The sequence below is a fragment of the Sus scrofa genome, chromosome 13, assembly GCF_000003025.6.
Source record: "Sus scrofa isolate TJ Tabasco breed Duroc chromosome 13, Sscrofa11.1, whole genome shotgun sequence".
In the NCBI taxonomy this organism is placed as follows: domain Eukaryota; kingdom Metazoa; phylum Chordata; class Mammalia; order Artiodactyla; family Suidae; genus Sus; species Sus scrofa.
In genome coordinates, this window is record NC_010455.5 from 145,232,860 (window position 1) to 145,251,674 (window position 18,815).

General features: G+C 35.5%; 1 protein-coding gene across 28 annotated transcripts in view; it reads left to right on the top strand.

The window, feature by feature from the left end:
• ZBTB20 (zinc finger and BTB domain containing 20) overlaps window positions 1–18,815 on the top strand; it is an 812,500-nt gene that overhangs the window by 377,039 nt on the left and 416,646 nt on the right. For 5 of the 28 annotated variants that reach the window (XM_021071262.1, XM_021071256.1, XM_021071280.1 and 2 more), the window contains exon 5: window positions 22–8,968. The exons of 15 other annotated variants lie outside the window; for them this stretch is intronic. The gene's annotated coding sequence lies outside the window, so the exon portion shown is untranslated. The remainder of the gene's footprint in view (window positions 1–21; window positions 8,969–18,815) is intronic. 8 more of the 28 variants (XM_021071263.1, XM_021071291.1, XM_021071269.1 and 5 more) reach the window with 4 other exon arrangements.

Consider the following 18,815-nt stretch of genomic DNA (forward strand, 5'->3'; position numbering starts at 1 on the left):
AATATTTGCTCTGTACTTTAGGTCAAGAACTGGAGATGGTTGGACTAAATCAAGGTCAAGTGAGAAGAAAGTATGTGGAGAGGGCCTGGAGTTGGAGAATGCTGGTAGCTGGTGGTAGTAAAGTTAGCAGGATTGGGTTATTTGAGGAGAACCTATGACTGTACTGAATGCTGGCTTTACCAGTGAGTCCCAAATAAGCTTTTCTATCTCCACTAAATAAAATGTAATGTAGGAATCACTTAGAAAATTAAGATTTTTTTTTCTATTGTTAACTAGTAAATTCTTGTGTAATCTCTCTCTATTTTGTGGGTCAGCTCTGTTTTCTTAAACACAACTATTTCAGCTATATTATTAACATTCTCAAAGGAAATTCTACCAGACTACCAAGTCCAATTTGCTCTAGCTGGGACTTATTTACACTTGTCGTCTAAGGCAGATTCAGATAATATATGTCTTTTGGTTCAGAAACAGTAAATTTTAGTTGTAAGTGATAAGCTTTAACTCTGAAAGTTTCAAATGCCATTCTGTGCTAATTTCTATGCTATGTACATTATCTCCTTTAATTTTCACACACACACAAAACTGTTGTGAAAGATAGCAGAATTGAGCCTCAAAGAATCTAATTAATTTGACGGAGGGCATACACCTGATAGGTGGCCAAGCTAATATTCAAACTTCAGCCTTCAGCCATTCTGACTCAAAGTCTTCCTCTCATCATTTTTTTTTTTGGCTGGACCTGCAGCCTCCGGAAGTTCCCTGGTAAGGGACTGAACCCTCACCACAGCAGTGACCCAAGTCACTGCAGTGATAATGCCACATCCTTAGCCTGCTGTGCCACCAGAGAACTCCTCCTCTCAATTTTTAAATCACTATCTCATTCTGCTTCTAAAGGTGTAGAAGATTCTGAATTACCTTCTAAGAGTTTATGCAGTTTTAATAAGGGAGAAGGAGGCTGCCATAACATATGGTTCAGTGGTGCTAGTTTTTATCATCTAAAACATGCCCAACTCAACCTAGTTGCCTCTTTGCCTCCCAGTACAGCTTATTAGCCTGCTGACACTATAAATGCTATTTTCCAGTGTTATTTTGTGAGATATGCCTCTCATTAGATATAGGAGTTAGCTTAATTCTCAACCACAAAGTTACCTTAATTTTGCTAGATTAAAAGTAACATAGAGGAGTTCCTGTCATGGCTCAGCAGAAAGAAATCTGACTAGTATCCATGAGGAGGCAGGTTCAATCCTTGCCCTCACTCAGTAGATTAAGGATCTGGTGTTGCTGTGAGCTGTGGTATAGGCCAGTAGCTATAGCTCTGATATGACCCCTAGCCTGGGAACTTCCATATGCCCTGGGTGTGGCCTTAAAAATAAATAAATAAACAATAACATAAACATTATGTGTGACTAGGGAACTATAAAGTAACAGGAGTGATTTTCTATGGGTGCTAGTGGCACTGGTCTCATTATTTAGAATGAATCCATATGGCAAATATCTAGATTCACCGCTCATGAGTTTCATAATCTATTAAATGGAGATGTTAATAGTAGATACTTCATAATATTGTGGGGATTAAATGAGATAATATATGTAATGTTCTCAGATCAGTTACTAGCATATAGTAAGCACTCAATAAATGGTAAACTTACTAAATATAAACATTACAAAAATAAAAAATCAAACAGTACCTGGGAAGCACTTGGTACATATCAGGACCTCAATGTATATGTGTTGAATAAATTAATAATTGTATCAGTTCTGGCTAGTTGTTAATGATTTATGGTAAATGTAGTAGTCTGGTAACTGCCTCATTATTGAGTTTAACATAAAAAACATTTAATGTCATTAAGAACTCTATGCAGTTTTTAGGAACATTTACTCATTCTGAAAAAGACTTTTTTTTTTTTTGGAATTGAGGTATTACTTCTTTTCCTCAACATTTTCACCCTTAGTAATGAAAAGCCTGTACTCTGGCTAGAATAATACATGTAACCACTAAATTGATATAGATTTTCCACTTCCTTTAATGGTCATACAGATATGATTTATCTTATGGTTCAATGAAAATAGAAGCTATACAAGTATGTACATAGTGAAAGAAGATAAATGGGCTGGGAAAAAAAAGTCTGTGTGTGTGTCATGCTTCCTATTTGCCCAAGACAACTGAAACATACTGAAAGTAAGAATAACATATATTGTCACTGTTGTACCACTTCTGGAGATACTGCTTACTTTTCTGATAATGTCAAGATATTGTAGTTTGAGGATCCTTTTTTCTTAAGAAATTCCCTTTAAAATCCTGAAATGTTTATCATTATGTATCTGAATTATCCTGCTTTGAATACCATAGTTTTTAACTAGCAATCTAATTCTAATAAAAACTTTAGAAAGGTCACAAAGGTTTTTCTCTCTCTAGAATTTTATCCTACTGGTGATATTCCCACTTTACCTTTAGAAACAGTCCACACATAACTTCTAGAAGCCCTGCCTCATACTTTTATGAGTATTTATGACATTGCTCTCACTGTATTGTATTATAGTTTTCTGCTTGGATTTTTCTTTTTTCGAGGCTGGTGGCTAAATTGTGCGCTTCTTAAAGACAAGGACTGTGCTTTATTTATCTCTTCATACCCAGTATTATTCAGTTAAGATGGAATAGGTGCTCAATAAATATATATCCAATAAATTAATGAACTTGCAGTCTCACACACACACACACACACGCACATCAGGGCATGAATAAAATATCCCATATCTTTGCATGTTCCTCAAATGATTTACATTGCTTAATGAACAGATTGCTATGTTTCTAAGTGTTCTAGTCACTTTGAGGGAAGTTTTCTAATCTTTGAAATAAAACATCTTTTTTACTTGTTCTTATTCTTTGCTTTTACTTGCAGCATCGCTTTGGCACATGGACTCAAGTACTGATTACTTGACTGAACCATACAGACAGTGTTATGAATCCTTAGTTTTATTCACATGCTGCCTGTTTGGTGGCTTTGTTCAAGCACATTATCTGTTTGTTATATAATAAATAACATGGATTCTGTCAGTTATCTGGAAAAGTCTTACTTTAAAAAAAATGTTCTCAGCATTTAATACAGTGCTTGGCGTATAGTTGGGATTTAATAAATGTTTGTGGAATGCATGAACCAATCAGCCATTATTGTTAACTGTTTTGAGGATGAGGTATGAGATTTTTAAGAAAAGATTAAATGAAATGCCCAGTATCAGACAGCAGGTTAAAAGTAAATCTGATACTCACAATTCTTACCTTTGTGTTTCTGGACTGCTACACAGGCTCACTGAGAAGTGCCGTACATGTCTGATTTCTCAACTTCACCCTGCAGTAAACTTTTGCAATCTGGAGGCTAGAGACCTCTTTTGTAAATGTTGTCTGCCCGATGACTGTGTTGGCACCAAGGAGGCCTTAGCAGATAAAGTGGAGGAACATATGGCTCCCATCTGAATACAAATTGGTGGACATAACGTGGTAATTCCGCTGAGATGTCCTCTATATTGTAAACTGAAAGAGTATGATTAGAGGTGTTTATAAACGGCGTCTGAATTTCCCCCACACCCCTCCCCACCTCTTTTCCACTGTAGTTTTATCGGCCTGAATCATAGCCATCTAGAGTCCCAGTCTCACTGTGTTATTTGTTAAAATGGCCAGCGTGAGGAATTATTAATTAAAGCTAACAAATCACCCTGACGAGCTGTGCCCTGGCATGGCTGAAGGTTGATTGGCGAAAGTGTTCTCCTTTGGAGAAAAGACTTTTTGTGCTCGTGACGCAGTCAGGGACGGATTATTGAATATGCAAGTTAGAAGAAAAATCACAGGACAAGCAAATTGAGTATTTACTGGCAAATAATTGCTCTCTTAAGCTGTGGCTCTCTTCCTAAATTCTTAACATTCCCGAGGGTTAGAAAGAAACACAGAAAAATGCATCGGTACAGAGTACATTTCAAAAAAATTACATAGACTGATGTTTCAGACTTGTGCAGGTAAGTGTGATTGTGTGTGCATGGAAAGTGAAAGAACAAGGGGAAGCAAGGGAAAGATGGGGGAAATTTTTAATCTGGTGGGGTCTTTTTTTTTTTAATCAATTTGTTGTTTATTGGAATACTGCTCGGCGCATTTCTGCGTTGACTGAGAATTTGGTTTCAGTACTGCATTTATTGTGAAAGTTAGAGAAATGAGAAGGAGGGAGGTTTTCACAGAGTTACTTTGTATCTTTATCAGCAAAAGAGCATGTTAATGTTTTGCCCCAATAATACTTATAAACTTTACTCAGGTATTTGTGGCTATTTGTATAAGACTATCACTTGATTTAAAGCTCTTTAGTTATGCTCAGTATTGTTAATTTTGACCTGTCTTAACAGTGTCCCAAACACATTTGGGTACAACTCTTGCATTTATTTTTTAAAGTAAACTCTGTTTTACATTAGCGTCGAGCTAGTTCTTGTTCAGAATTTCTAAAGGGGCGTTATGGTTCTGGAATAGTTACTTAAACTTTGGGCTTCTGTAATAAGCAAAATGTCCTTATTGTCAATTGTGCGGTCTTTTTATCTGAAGTGTTGATCAGACTACTGAGTTTTGTGGACATTGTAAGATAAGTGAGACTACGTTAGAGACTTTTTTCAAAACTGAATTTAAATACATAAAAATATGTGTGGAAATGAAGGCTCATTCTATATACAAAATGTTGACATTAAGAAACAGAGGTGGTCTCCTAAGTACAGCTAGGTTATGTGAAGAACATTATCAAATCACATATATTCACTGAGGATGAATTTCATATTCTGTGAAAACCTGGAAAATGTGCTTTCATCGACAACAAAATGTTTTTAAAATGTGAGTAATTGGCTGGTGAAATAGTATTTTAGGATTGTAATAACTAGGAATAACATGGATTTAAAACAAAGGCACAGACATAATTTAAACTAAATTAACTAATTAATAATTGCAAAGTGCTCTAACAATAAAACATCTACATGATAGTAATAATAATAGGAATAATAATAAAAATGGAAAGCCTGGCAATCACTGAAAAATTAAATCAGATGACTCTCATAGGTTTTAGATAATCAGAATTTCAAGATATAAATATATAAAACATATTTTCCCTCCTAATCTTTTCCTTGAACCATGTAATATTATGCTGGTTACAATTTTTCCTTACTATATCCTATTTTATTAAAAAATGGTTTCTCTTAATATGTAGAAGAGAGTTCAGAAAGTTTAGAAAATGTATTTTTAAAGGTTTAATTCCCACTGGATAACATTCTGTCCTCAAATTTCAAGAGGCAGCCTCCTTAAAGTTTCTTGTGACCATTTGAGGGCACAATTTGATCCATTATTTTCAAATAGCAAAGAGGGCATTTAAAGCATATGTTCAGAGCCTAAACCATCTGCCTGCTTTATTATATACCACAGAATTATGAGGACTTGGAAAGGCTCAAAAATTGAGCCAGAGTTCTATGCAAGATTAAAAAAATACAGCACTTTTATTTCTAATAGTGTTTTGGAAGCTTTTGTTTTTGCTAAGTATTTCATTAGTCTTCTGTAGGAGAATTGTTTTCAGTGTACCCTTTCAATGTATGGGGAGTAAATGGCAAAAATGTAGTTAAGTAACAAGAAGCTATGGCAAGTTAATGGTAATATTTTCTCTCTGATTTAACTCACTGCATTTAAATGCCTTTTGGAGTTCTGGATTGACTTGTCAATAGAAACTCACAGTGAATTGGAGAAACATTGTAAAATGGTGACTGCTGAAACAAAAATGAAATCCAGCTGCTAGCTTCTGGACTATCTACAAATGAGTTGCAACAGACATGTGGAGGTCAGAGTAAAGAGCACTTCTATAATCTAGCTGTGATGTAATGGAAGTATGAATCAGCTATTGGTTGCCCATGATGCAGGGGGGCGGTGCAAAAAAAAAAAAAAAAAAACAAAAAACGAGCATAACTAGGCGTTATTCCAGCATGGTACTATATTTCTTTGGTATCTGAAAAGATATGAGATCCAGAAATTAATACAAGAACAAAAATCGTATTTGGGTCCCAAACATAATAATAGTTCAGCTCAAAGTGGTTAGATCAGGACAAATTAAGATGAGTATCATTGTTAAGATGTCTAGTGCCCAATTAGAGTCCTTCTAACTTACCTGAGTTATTGCTAGAGTCAGTCTGAGACTAGCTGCATCATTATCGGAGGAAATGCAGAAAATAGACCAAATCCAGCTTGAATATAAGTTTTCACTGTTGAGATGACTTATCACTCTTTATTGCTTAATGAAAATTATTTGATTAATGGAAAATAATAATGGAGACAAAGAACTGAAGTGTTTGGTTGAAGATTCTAAGATGTGTGCATTTATATGTATGTAAAATACATATAAGTAAATAATATATCTACATATGTATTATTACGTGTAAACATATATAATTTTTGAAAGAAAAATGTCTTTAGAATTAAACACTAAGTTAAGCTGATTAAGCCTAAGAGTTTGGTTGTTTTTTGTTTTTTGTCTTTTTAATACAGTAAGTCTAAAGATTGAAAACACAGATTTTAACACTGATATAGTTGGCTTTCAGAACTGAAGGATGTCAGAATTAATGATCTGGTGCCAAAAATACCTATGTTCAATTTCATATGGATATTCTCATAGTGGTATTTTAATTTTATGCCTCTTTAAATTGCATTTCTGCAAATAATCATAGGAATCGTTTTTTTCTCAAAGACTACAGAATATTTCCATTATTTCAGGAGGTTAACTTTTATTTTATATTTTAGGTGAGTTTGATATATATATAACACACACACACACACACACACACACACACACACACTGTTTTGTTTTCATTTATTTCTGCCACCTAGTTCTGAAAAAATTAAAATGACTGACAGAGAAAAAGAAACAAATAACACAGTGAAATACATGAATAAAAGTAGATAAGAAAGGTAAACAAAAAAAACAAGGGCAAGTATATAAAATGGAGTCAAGAGTGAAGTTGGTACACAATCTACATTTTGTGAAGTGCTATATATATATGCCTTTAAACTTTCATGCAGCCAAGCCAAAGAGCAAACTACGACAAGTTATACAATTTACAACATTCATAAGAATAATAAAAAATCTCCATCATTCACTGCTAAAGTTGTTAAAGAATGACAAGACTCTGAATTTTTAGAGAACTTAGTGCTGCGACAACTCTCCCTGAAAATATTTACAGGCTGCAGAGACCTAGAGGTCAGGGCAGAATCAGCAGCTCTCCTTCTGTAGGACGTGTGTGGAGGAATAGACTATAGTAATCTCCTTTCAATCCCAGGGGAGAAGTTTCTTGAGGGAAGATGGGGGAAGCTACCTTTAGTGCAATTATGTTGGCGAGACCAAGATCTTATGGAAAATAGGACTTGAGGGAATTTTGAAAACTATTTCATATAAATATACATCTATAGTTTAACAGTAAATCAAAGATTTAGAAGGCATCCATTTTTTCTAACAGCCATTAAAACACATTTTATCAAATAAACCTCTTGAATCAACATTGTAAATGAAACACTGCTGCTCTGCTGCCATTCTTCTCCTTTTACTTTAAGCACACTATCAATCTTTGCGAAGTTTTAAAAAGAACGTCTCTGGCTTGAATTTAGTGTTTCTTGCCCTTGCGTCCTCCTTGGTTCATTTTAAGATGTCTTAGCAAACTGCCTGGTATTTTCACAGGTAATTTTAATGGTTAAGTCACATTGAATAAGCCAGTCTTCTCCATATTGAAAAGGTGAAGCATAAAGATTTCTTTTCACATTACCTTTGTAGCCCAATCCATAGTAAGTAGTCCAAGGACCATCTGTATCAGAATTTCTTTGGGTGCTCATCAAAATGAAGATGCCTGGATTCCATTCCAGAATTTACATGAGAAGCTCTGAGGATAGATTCTGGGGATCTGCAATTTAGGAAGCTACCCAGATTAGTTATGCATGCTGAAGTTTGAAAACCGCTCTTTTAAGCTCACGTCTTTAAAATCTCTAGAATATGGAGTTCCCATCATGTCTCAGCAGTTAGCGAACCCTGCTAGCATCCATGAAGATGCAGGTTTGATCCCTGTCCTCACTCAGTGGGTTAAGGATCCAGCGCTGCCATGAGCTGTGGTGTAGGTTGCAAATGCAGCTTGGAACCCACATTGCTGTGGCCTGGCATAGGCCAGCAGCTGCAGCTCCAATTGGACCCCTAGCCTGGGAACCTCCATATACCACAGGTGCAGCCCTAAAAAGACAGAAAGACCAAAAAATAAAAAATAAAATAATATCTCTAGAATATGAACATAAAATGGTAGGATTTCCACACCACAGTTGGTGAAAGTGAAGGCTTATTATATTAACAGTGACCCAAACACTAATTGATGTTCAATAATCGTGATGATTGCCTGCTCACAAAACTAGAAAGATCAAGCTTAGAAAAACATCCTGCATTTGTTTGAACCCGTTGCAGGAAAAAGCTCTTAATCTTTTTAGCTATCATTTAGTGAAAACTACTACATGCTAAGTCATATACTGGGTCTGGGTACCAGAGATACAGAGATGAAAAAGAACAAGTCTGTCCACTGTCTGAAAAAAACTCATATTATAGGATAATTTATTATTACTAGGCTATTGTCTTCTCTGTACTAGAATAGGTATGGATTGCTACATAGTCTTCTTTTGAATGAAACTGAAGATTTCCATTGTATTATATCAGTATGCCTATATTCCTGTTGATAGAAATTCCATATAATAGGACTCTGCTACAGTTGGAAAGCTGGAAAATGTAAGAAACCATTGCCAATTTCTCTTTATTCCCCTCAGCAGGAGAATGTATCCCCCAATATTGGAATAGGACGTATCACAGGGGAACTTCTAATTCCATTGCTCTCATCATCAACCAGTGATTTGTTACCAGTATCCTTTTCGAGAAGAGGAGAGGAATGTGTAAGTGAATGCACCTGACGTTATCAAGACTTGCATGTCCTTTTCCACTGCCCCTCTGGAACCCCAGCTGATCTATAGGAAATGCTGGAGCCTGTGGCAGTGGCCTCCCTAATTAGAGGAAAAATATGGAGGGACTCGAGCTGCATGCTGCCGAGTACCCTGCTCCCAGGTTTCAACAGTGCCAGAAATTGGGTCTTAACAGACTAGAAAAGACATTTTGTACATAAAGGAATTTGGTAGCTGGTCTGAGGAACAGGATGAGAGCTTACAATTTCATTGATGATTCATGTTTTCCTGGAAAAGTACTGGAGACACCCGCCCCCTTTATTATTTCCAGAACAATATGAGAAGTATTGTGAGAACTTCTATATCTTTTTTCCTTTCCTTCCTTTCTCTTCAACATACATTTACTATGTCTTTAATGCTGTGCTTCTGGAAATTGGGGAATAGAGTGATGGGTGAAGTTTTCACTTTCATGAAATTTATATTAGTGTATATAACAAGGCATTGGGGAAGAAAGGGAATAAAATTACTAAATACAAAACATAAAGTAATATAAATATAAAAATAATTTACTTCATTTATGAGGCATTGACCACTGCATTCTCCATGACTTCAGAATATATTCATGTTATTTCATAATCTGTATGAAACTGTGTGTGCATGTGTGTGTGTATAAATATATATACATTTCTTATATGTTTCTTGATGCATTTATCAGTTTCTTTGGGGTATAGACCAGTCAATTGAGGACTCTCCTTATTGTGGGAAGCCCTTTTTCATGGGGACCTGCAAATATAACATAAGGGGAAACCAAACCATCTGCAAGGACCAAACCATGCAAAGCAGATCAATACAAGATTCTCCTTTTTCATCGGGTGAGTGTGTGAGTATGTTTGTGTGTTCTGCGTTTTGTTTTTTGATTTTTATTGAACTGGATTCTAGATACTCAGGATACCCAGGCGGTCATATTTTAACTGAGACTAACAAACTAGGAGTAGCAAAGAGCAAAAAGAATTTTTTTTTAAGAAAAGTTCTCATTTTTTACCTGATCACCTAAGTAATGTGTGCCCATGGTGAAAATATTTTAGACAATGGGACAATCTATTTTTTAAGCCAAAAGGAAGGGGTGGAAGTCACCAGTTAACTTAGCACTTGAGAAACCATTGTTAACATTCATAATATACTTTTTCGAAGCATGTATTATGTTTTAGGGTTATGCCCGTAAGCCACTGCCTTCTCGGAAGGGAACATTTTAATTAGCAGGCAATATGAATAGAAGCAACTCAAACCTTAACTTCTGTCAGCAGTCCTCAGATTTGGACTTCCAGGACCAGCTGGGCCCCAATTGTAGCTGATGTAGATAGAAAGCACATATGAGTGTTCTCCTGAACAAACATCACAGCACCTGCTATCACCTAGTGAAGGCATGAAAGTCAGATTCATTGGTTCTTCTTCTTCTCTATCTGTGTGATCTTGGGCCAATTATTGGCCTTTCTGTGTCTCAGTGTCCTTTGTTAAATTGGATTGTGAACAGTATATACTTCATGAAGTATTTTGAGAAATGAATAAGACAATGTATGTAAGGTGCTAATCACAATTCTTGACACTTAGTAAAGTAGTCTGTAAGTGCTATCATTATTTTGATGTTGATTACTATTGTTATTATTACTATTACAGTTATTTTCATTACCAAGGAAACTTGTCAAAAACAAATTTTGTCCAGTACGACTCCACTGTCACTACTGACAAAACAACTCAAAACACACTTCCTACCGTGGGTGGGTCAGAGATATCATCTTTGTGACACACATTAAGAATCTAAGTTTATAGCTGAAAATTATAATATAATTTAGCTTGGAAGATAAATGGCATTATGCAAACTAATATTCTGTTTCTAGGTAGGAATTATGTTTAAATCTGCCTTAAATGGCCTTCATGTTACAAATTTTGTTTCACAATCTGTGGCTAACTAGGTTTGTCTTATTAAAAGGAACTTTTAAATCCAAATCCCTAATATTTTTCACATAGTGCTACATTTTTTTATACCATCAGTGACTAAAAAAGATTTGAATTTTACCTAAAGAGGCATATTCACGAAGGAGAAGCTTCTACATTGTCAAGATCTGTATTTTAAGATGATAGTGAACAAAAATATCTAGCTTAGTTGTGCCACATACTAGGTGCTTAGGTAAATTTTTGAATCGATTTACATTTTATAAGAAAATGTAAAATCTTGGAGTTCCCGTCGTGGCACAGTGGTTAACGAATCCAACTAGGAACCATGAGGTGCGGGTTCAATCCCTGGCCTTGCTCAGTGGGTTAAGGATCTTGCGTTGCCGTGAGCTGTGGTGTGGGTCGCAGACACGGCTTGGATCCCGTGTTGCTGTGGCTCTGGTGTAGGCTGGTGGCTACAGCTCCAATTGGACCCCTAGCCTGGGAATCTCCATATGCCAAGGGATCAGCTCAAGAAAAAGACAAAAAAGAAAAAGCATCTGAACACCCATATAAATGTTTTGTAGAAATGTAAATGATTTTAAGAGAATGATGACACAGTGGAATAACAACATATTAGAAAGACTGAATTGTGTGGAATCTTAACAACACATTAACTTTTTAAAATAGGATTGCCTCAGTGGCAGAAGTATATAGTGAGAGGCAGAAGTATATAGTGAGAGGAATGTAGACTTTATAGTTGCACAGTCATATATTTGATTATTGCCTCTACCATTTTTAAATTATATGATCATATGGATGCATTGTTTCTTGTGTCTTAAGTCCTGAAATGGAAAATGGAGCAATAATGGCCTCATGATATGCTATATAGGTATAGTGCCCAGAAGAGTTCTTGGACCATAACAGATACTCAATAAATGATATCCATTAAGAATGGCAATAACAAGACAGAGAAGCCCTGGGTACAGTGAATATAAGCCCATTATATATAGCATATGTAAAAATATATACATGATTCATGTAAATTAATATATGCATTCCAGCATAATATATACTAATAACTGAAATTGTCTTGCTTAATATTTGACACACCACCGGAGTTCTACATGTAAATTTTACTTACTTTAATGTCATTATGAAAATATTTGCTTTAGTTTAGTTAAATTAAAATAGAATGCAAAAATCTAAAAGTAACTTTATCTTTTGAAAAATGGCAGTAAAAGCAAAAGCCACCAAAGGATCTGTTACTAACATAGTCAAATAATTTGGATAAAATGTAAAGAAAGAGCAGGAATAACACCCCACTTCAAATGATAGAAAAAGTGAATTAACTTGAGAAACTTAAGTGACCCCCAATTCGAATAGCATTAATTGAAGTATTTTAAAGGTCAAAGGGCCATTATTGCTAGTTTCAGTGGCAGCTACATATGGAAAATGGCTGCAGAGATTTGCAATACAAAAATAATTCATTGCTAAATTCGAAATTCTGTTAATGTCACAAACAGTGGGATGTGAAACACAAATGAATTGTGATGACAGTTGAGTCCTAAACTGCTTATTTTTTTCCCTCAGAGCTGCCCATATTTGGCTTTATATTTTTCCCAGTGCTGATTTAACCCATCAATATTTGTATTTTCTAAAGCTAATACCACCTTGGAGCATTCAACTTTTAAGGATTTTATTCCTAAATGCTTCTTGGTTCCTAGTAATTTTGCTCTCACTCCTTTTCTTCCCACAGATATTTATTCTTGAATCTTTCTTTACCTCTCACCTTATAGTCAGAGTTTTAATTACTTTTTAACTTACAGGTTTCTGGGGCTTGGTTTTACTCTTTACTCCTCCATTTCTCTCAAGTGCTTAAACTGTCATCTATTCTTCTTCATCAGCAGGACATATTTCTCCTTCAAGTTACTTTAACTTGGGGCACTTCCTGTCATCCTGATAATCCACATTCATTTCCTACTATAGTTTTTAAAAACTTGGTTTTATAAATGCCACTCTTATCCTCTTTGGTGGACAGTCTTTATGATCCTAGATTTGGGGAGCAAGACTAGATACACTATTTTATGAACTGAATAAAGCTCCTTTTTAAATACAGCAATTCCATGTAACCATAAGCTAGCTTGACTTTTGGTAAATGTCATTTTAAAATATCTCGAAAATGCATTGCTAAAATGACCAAATTATTTTGACTTAATGGATTTTGTAGCTTGGATACCAGACCCACCTCGCAGAGCAACAGTCCTGGCAAAATATGTTTTATCTGAATTTTACTGCAGGCAGCGATTTGGCTGCAATTTATTGAGTGACCTCTTTGCACAAATAATTTTACATTTAATTCTTAAAACAATCCTGTGAGATAGGTACCATTATCTTCACTTAATAGATGAGAGAACTTTGACCTGGAGAGGTTAAATGACTTGTTAAGATGTGGAAATAGGATATAAACCCAAGGTTCTAAAATGCTAAAATTCATCCTTTTTCCTTTACCACATTCTTGTGCTGGTTATATATTTACATTATTGGTAGTGGGAAAGAAGTTTGTAGTATAACTTAATTGGGGGCATAGCCAATTTCATCAAAGCAAACAAAGTGATGATGAGATTTTACTGTGTTATAAGTTTTATAGAAATATGAGGCCCAGACTACGGATTCACTAGATCTCCAAAAGGCTGAAGCATATGAGTATAGCTAGCTTTCTTTACTGCTCCCTTTGGTTTCAAGAGACAGGGTATTACTAGTTCTGAAGAAACTGGAACTTAAAATGGATAGTTCATAGACCAGGGGTTACAGACTTCCCATCAAATCCTCCTGTGACTTATTCTAGTCTTTTTCTCCAAAATTAAAATCTGATGATTTTTCTCAGTAATTGTTTTCTGTAAATCTTTTTTCCCAGCAAATTTCTGAAGAATTGTTATTAGTAGTATTAGTAGTATTTAGTACTTTTATAAAGCAAACACTTAATCCATTTTTAATCCATTCATCATTAATGTATATGTTTCTCTTATGAGGCATTAATTAATACTTAACTTTTGTATGTCACTGTATGGTTTACTGTTTAAAATATATATACCCCAAAAATAGTACATTGTCTTTGGTTGACTTTCTTTCCAGTATCACCAAAACTGGAGATACATAATTTAGCTACAATTTGCACAAAGTGGTAGGTCTACCCTCCTACTGAGACTGAGAATCTTTATTTTCCAGGGTAGTACTCAGGCATGGTTTTCCTGTTTGCCCTTGTGTAGTCCAGCCATTGAGTTTGCCAGTTTGCAATCCAAATCCCAACACCTTGTTCTGAGCAAGGACTTGGGGGTTAGTGCGGATTGGCTTAATTTATCATTTTGCTACAACTGTTTACTTCATTTGGGTCAAAACCTCCAAGAGGAACTCCTGAAATTTCTCTAGAATTTAGAGTGAAATTTTAGCTAAGAAAAAGAAAAACTATAACGAGAACCCTGGAACCATCTTTTTTCAATATTCCCTGAAAAGATAAATATAGAAACCTTATTGTATGATGCTGGGTTTTGGATTACACATCATGAGTGCTTTCTTTGGGCTGCATCTCTCATGTTCACCCGTCCTTCAGTCACAATGAATGTTCAATTTCCTTTTCTCAAATTCTGGCTGCTGTCAATTTTGATATATGTCTGCACCATTATTTATTACTCTAAAGTAGGGTAGATATTTCACTCTTTAACCTTTTGAAGATTCACAAGGTTTTATTGTATATTTACAAAAACTCACTGTAAAACCAGCCCCAAATCCTGCTTTTTAAACAAATAAATATTGCTTTCTTTTTTTTTTTTTTCCAAATCTGAATACCATTGGCTTTTTTCATCTTTTTCTTTATCCTGAAGTTCTTCAACTTTTATTATTCTCTGTGAAGCATAGGGTCCTGGAAATGTAAGTGAAAATGAACAGTTCCAGAATATTAGCATAGGAAATTTTCCTATTCTTAGTTATATTCAAAACTAACTTCCTATCATGCTTTTTCTAACCTATCATGTATTATTTTCGCAAATGTCCTGTTACATAGATATTAAGACACATTCCTAGACACTTGTTATCAAAAATCCAGAGGAAAATGCCACATGTAAATGTCCCAACTCCTTGCCCTACCAAAATGAATTTTGGCCATAAGAAAATGTTGCTGAAGTCCGGCCTCTGTCTACCAATGCCAAATAGAGATGTGGAGACAGAGTTTGGGGTAAAGGAGAAAAAAAATAGCTTTTATTGCTTTGCTAGGCAGAGGAGGCCACAGCAGGCTAATGCCTTAAAGACTGTGCCCTCCATTGGGAAGAATTGCAGGGAGTTTTTTAGTAAAAAGGAGAAAAACAGGTTTTCATATAAGAATCAGGATTGGGGCAGACATGCATTCTTCTTTATTGGAGGAATCTTAGACATCAAAGCTGACGTCAGGAGATCTCAGCATGATCATGATGGTGGTCTTCTGGGTTATTCCTGATAAAAACAGTGCTTGTGAAAAAGGGCATATTGATCAGAGATTAGAAAAAACTAGGAAAGTTCCTGAAAAACGTCATGTGCTAATAATCTTTAATCCCCAAGCAATTGTGTTCAGGGTGATTTAGCTTATGGGTGATTGTGTTTAGGGTGCAATTAAGTCAGGAAAAAGGACAAGAAAGGACTCTATGCTGTTCAGTTTTAAAGTATTCATTTCTAAAAGAAGAATAAGGAATATAACTTTTCTCTTAGGTGTATAATATACCTATATTATTACGTGTATCACTTGAGAAGGAACCAGGATCCTACCCCAAGGCTGTACTTCTGTTTCTTGACTGTTCTTCCCTTTTTTCCCTGATCAGCAACTGTTTCACCCTGTCCCTTGAAACTCAAGGAAGGCCATGGAGGCCAAATGAGGCCCATTTCCTAAAAACAAGAAATGAGGACACAGAAAGGCTTTTGTGCCCAGGATCCCCACAGGGCCCTGCTGGGTTACAAAAATACCTTTCCAACAGAGGGATATCATGTACTTGGTGAATTTTAACATTTGCATCCCTTGGCATTCGTATGTGTGAAAAATATTGAAGACTTACAACCTTTTTTTTCTTTAGGCTGTACTATAGGACTCAATCTAATAAATTTTGAATATAGCTTCAATATGGTTATAATCCCAATCATACCACATTTAAAAGCAATGTTCTAGACTGTTTCTCTGCCAGCATGACTCCACAAAGAAAACAAAACCAAACAAAACTTTCCTTAAACAGAAAGCAAAATGAGGTTTGCAAAAAGTTTTAAAAAGTGGTTTGAACAACCAGTTTTTCAAACACTGTTGTATCCATTCAAGCTGTAGAGTAGACAGTACACAGGAAAAAATCAATAAAGAAAATTTTTTTTGTCACATATGAAACTTAAAAATACTGTTAAAAGCAATTCCCTCTCTTATGCAGCTGTATTGCATTCAACTAAAAGGTGTTGATAAAAATCAGCCAAATTCTACTAGAATGAAATGTCCAGACAAGCAAGTCTGTAAATAATTAAAAGAATAAACGAAAGTAGAAAAAAGGGAAGGGTTTGGGAGGGGTAGGGGCAAGGAGGAGATTAAACACTTAAAATGTTGAGTGTGCCCAAACCAGAAAACTCAGAGAGAGAAAGAACTTGTTCTTCAAAAGAAGATACTTTCCATCCTTCAGCAGCAACACAGAATTGATAGTCTGATAATAGAGGACCTTTTGGTGGGAAGAACACTGTCTTCACAAAGCCTTCACGAGGTGTTCAGTTGCCCAGGGCAATCTGATCTGTGTGTCCTTGTTTCTAGTATTGAGCAAACCAAATCAGGATGAACAACATATGGTTTAATAATTAACTTTTAGGACAGGGACAGGGAGATGCTTTTATGCCACAGTCCCAGCATTCGTTCATTACTGAAGTCTGTTCTGAGAGCATTTACAGTTTTCCAGAGACTCTGCCTTTGGTTTAATGACCTCCTTGTCCAGGAGTCTCCCTTAATACAGTGAATCTTTGTGGTAAAATATGCTCTAGAATCCAAAGTATTGATATTAATATCATTATTACTAATATTAATATTATTTCTTTATGTTGGTAATTAGCTCTCCATTTTCTTATTCCAAAAATAAGTGCAAGTTTTGTGAATATACCAAGTTAGTTTCTCTGATAAAGTTTGTCTTTTCTTCCAAGTTGGAATTCTGAGATATTTGAAATATAGCTGGATGTGCTTTTCAAATGACCAGAGACAGAAAAGATCCTAGCAACACAAGTATCCACAAAGAAAGAGGACAAAGGAAGGGAGAGAATTGTGTGTTTTGGCTGATTCTGTCTTCAGGGCTCTATTGTTTGGCTAGTGGGCTTTTTATTAAGGTCTCTGCTTTCTCAGAATTCTAATCAGACTCTTCCCCTGAACTAAGAGAATCTCTAACTCATAGTATCTTCTCTATATTTTCAAAAGTAGAATAACTGTGGACTTTGATATACTTTAATGATTGGGCTTTGGGTTATGAACAAGTACTAAGAAAATAACAAGAAAATTGAAGGCAGATTATGATAAGCACTGAGGTCATGGAACTGTTGGAAGAACCTAGTATGGAAATTCTGTTAGTGATATAGCTAAACTAAACAGCAACAATAACAACAATCAGGAAACCATGCTTCTCACTTCCCTATCCCTGTTTTCATTTAAAAACAACCACCACCATAAAAATAGCCCAGCAAAGAAAAAGAGCTCATGTCTGTATTTTTGGTGTGTGACCATATATCTTCATTGCAGTTCCTCTACCGCACATAAGCAGAGTTATTCGTCCCTGATGTTTTTCAAAGATCCTCTTTGTCCCTAGCTGTTGTAACAGTGTTACTATTTTCTCTTTTTCTTTCTCTTCTTTTATTTGGGCTCTTTTTTTCAGGTGAAAGAGGCTCTTTCTCTAGTCTCTTTACACACATTCACTATTTCACTAGGAGAGATGGATGCTTCTATAGGATGCCTTTTAAAATGATAAGGAAGTAAAGAATAGATTTTGAACAATATTTTACCCACATTATTGAAAAATTAGCAACTGTATATTGTCTATACACACACAGAAGCTGCATAAAATGCAAATGCTATTCATGTCTGATCTCTTCTGCATTTATATGGTGACTATTGCTGTAGCATCTAGGCACTTTATGTTATTTCCTCTTATTATTATTTACCACCTGATCATTCCAAAGTGCTTTTTTACAATCAGAGAATTTCATTAGCAACCCATTCCCTCACTCTTTGTTTTTCTGCACCCTTGCATGTAAAAGTATCAAGCATCTTAGTAGCTATATCAGATAAATTACAGTAAAAAGATAGTGCTGCTGACAGGAGGGTGGGGGAAACACACCCCAAAGCATCTCCTGAAATCCAGTTTATGCTTTATAGTATCCAATAATAATGTTATATATTATATACAATGTTATATATATACACATTAGGGTGAAAACTCAACCGCTAGATCCACACTTTAATTTCTCATGGTTTCCAGCACTGCAATCATCAGAAGTGTGATGGGAACAAGAAGAGTACTGTCTGCACTTCACACATAGAGAGGTCTGGGCCGCTGCACCTTCTCACTGTACAAAGCTTGTGATTTCTTATTGCTTCTTGAGCTGCCTTTAGCCCAGAATTATAGAAGTCAATCCGTTTTAAAATCCAAAAAGCTACTGATATTTTTTTTAAGCTAAGAGATAGAGACTTGTTTATAAAAAGGCTCATTGTGATTATAGATGAAAGTGCGTGGTTGGTACCTTAACAGTTTGATTGAATTAAAATCAGGTTCATTCTGGGGTTTCCTTCTCAGCTCTACTCCTTGCTTTCTTTTTGACTCCAAGCTAATTGCATAACCTCTGGTTGACTTGTGCCTCGTCTACACATTCAAAGAGAAATTCAGAA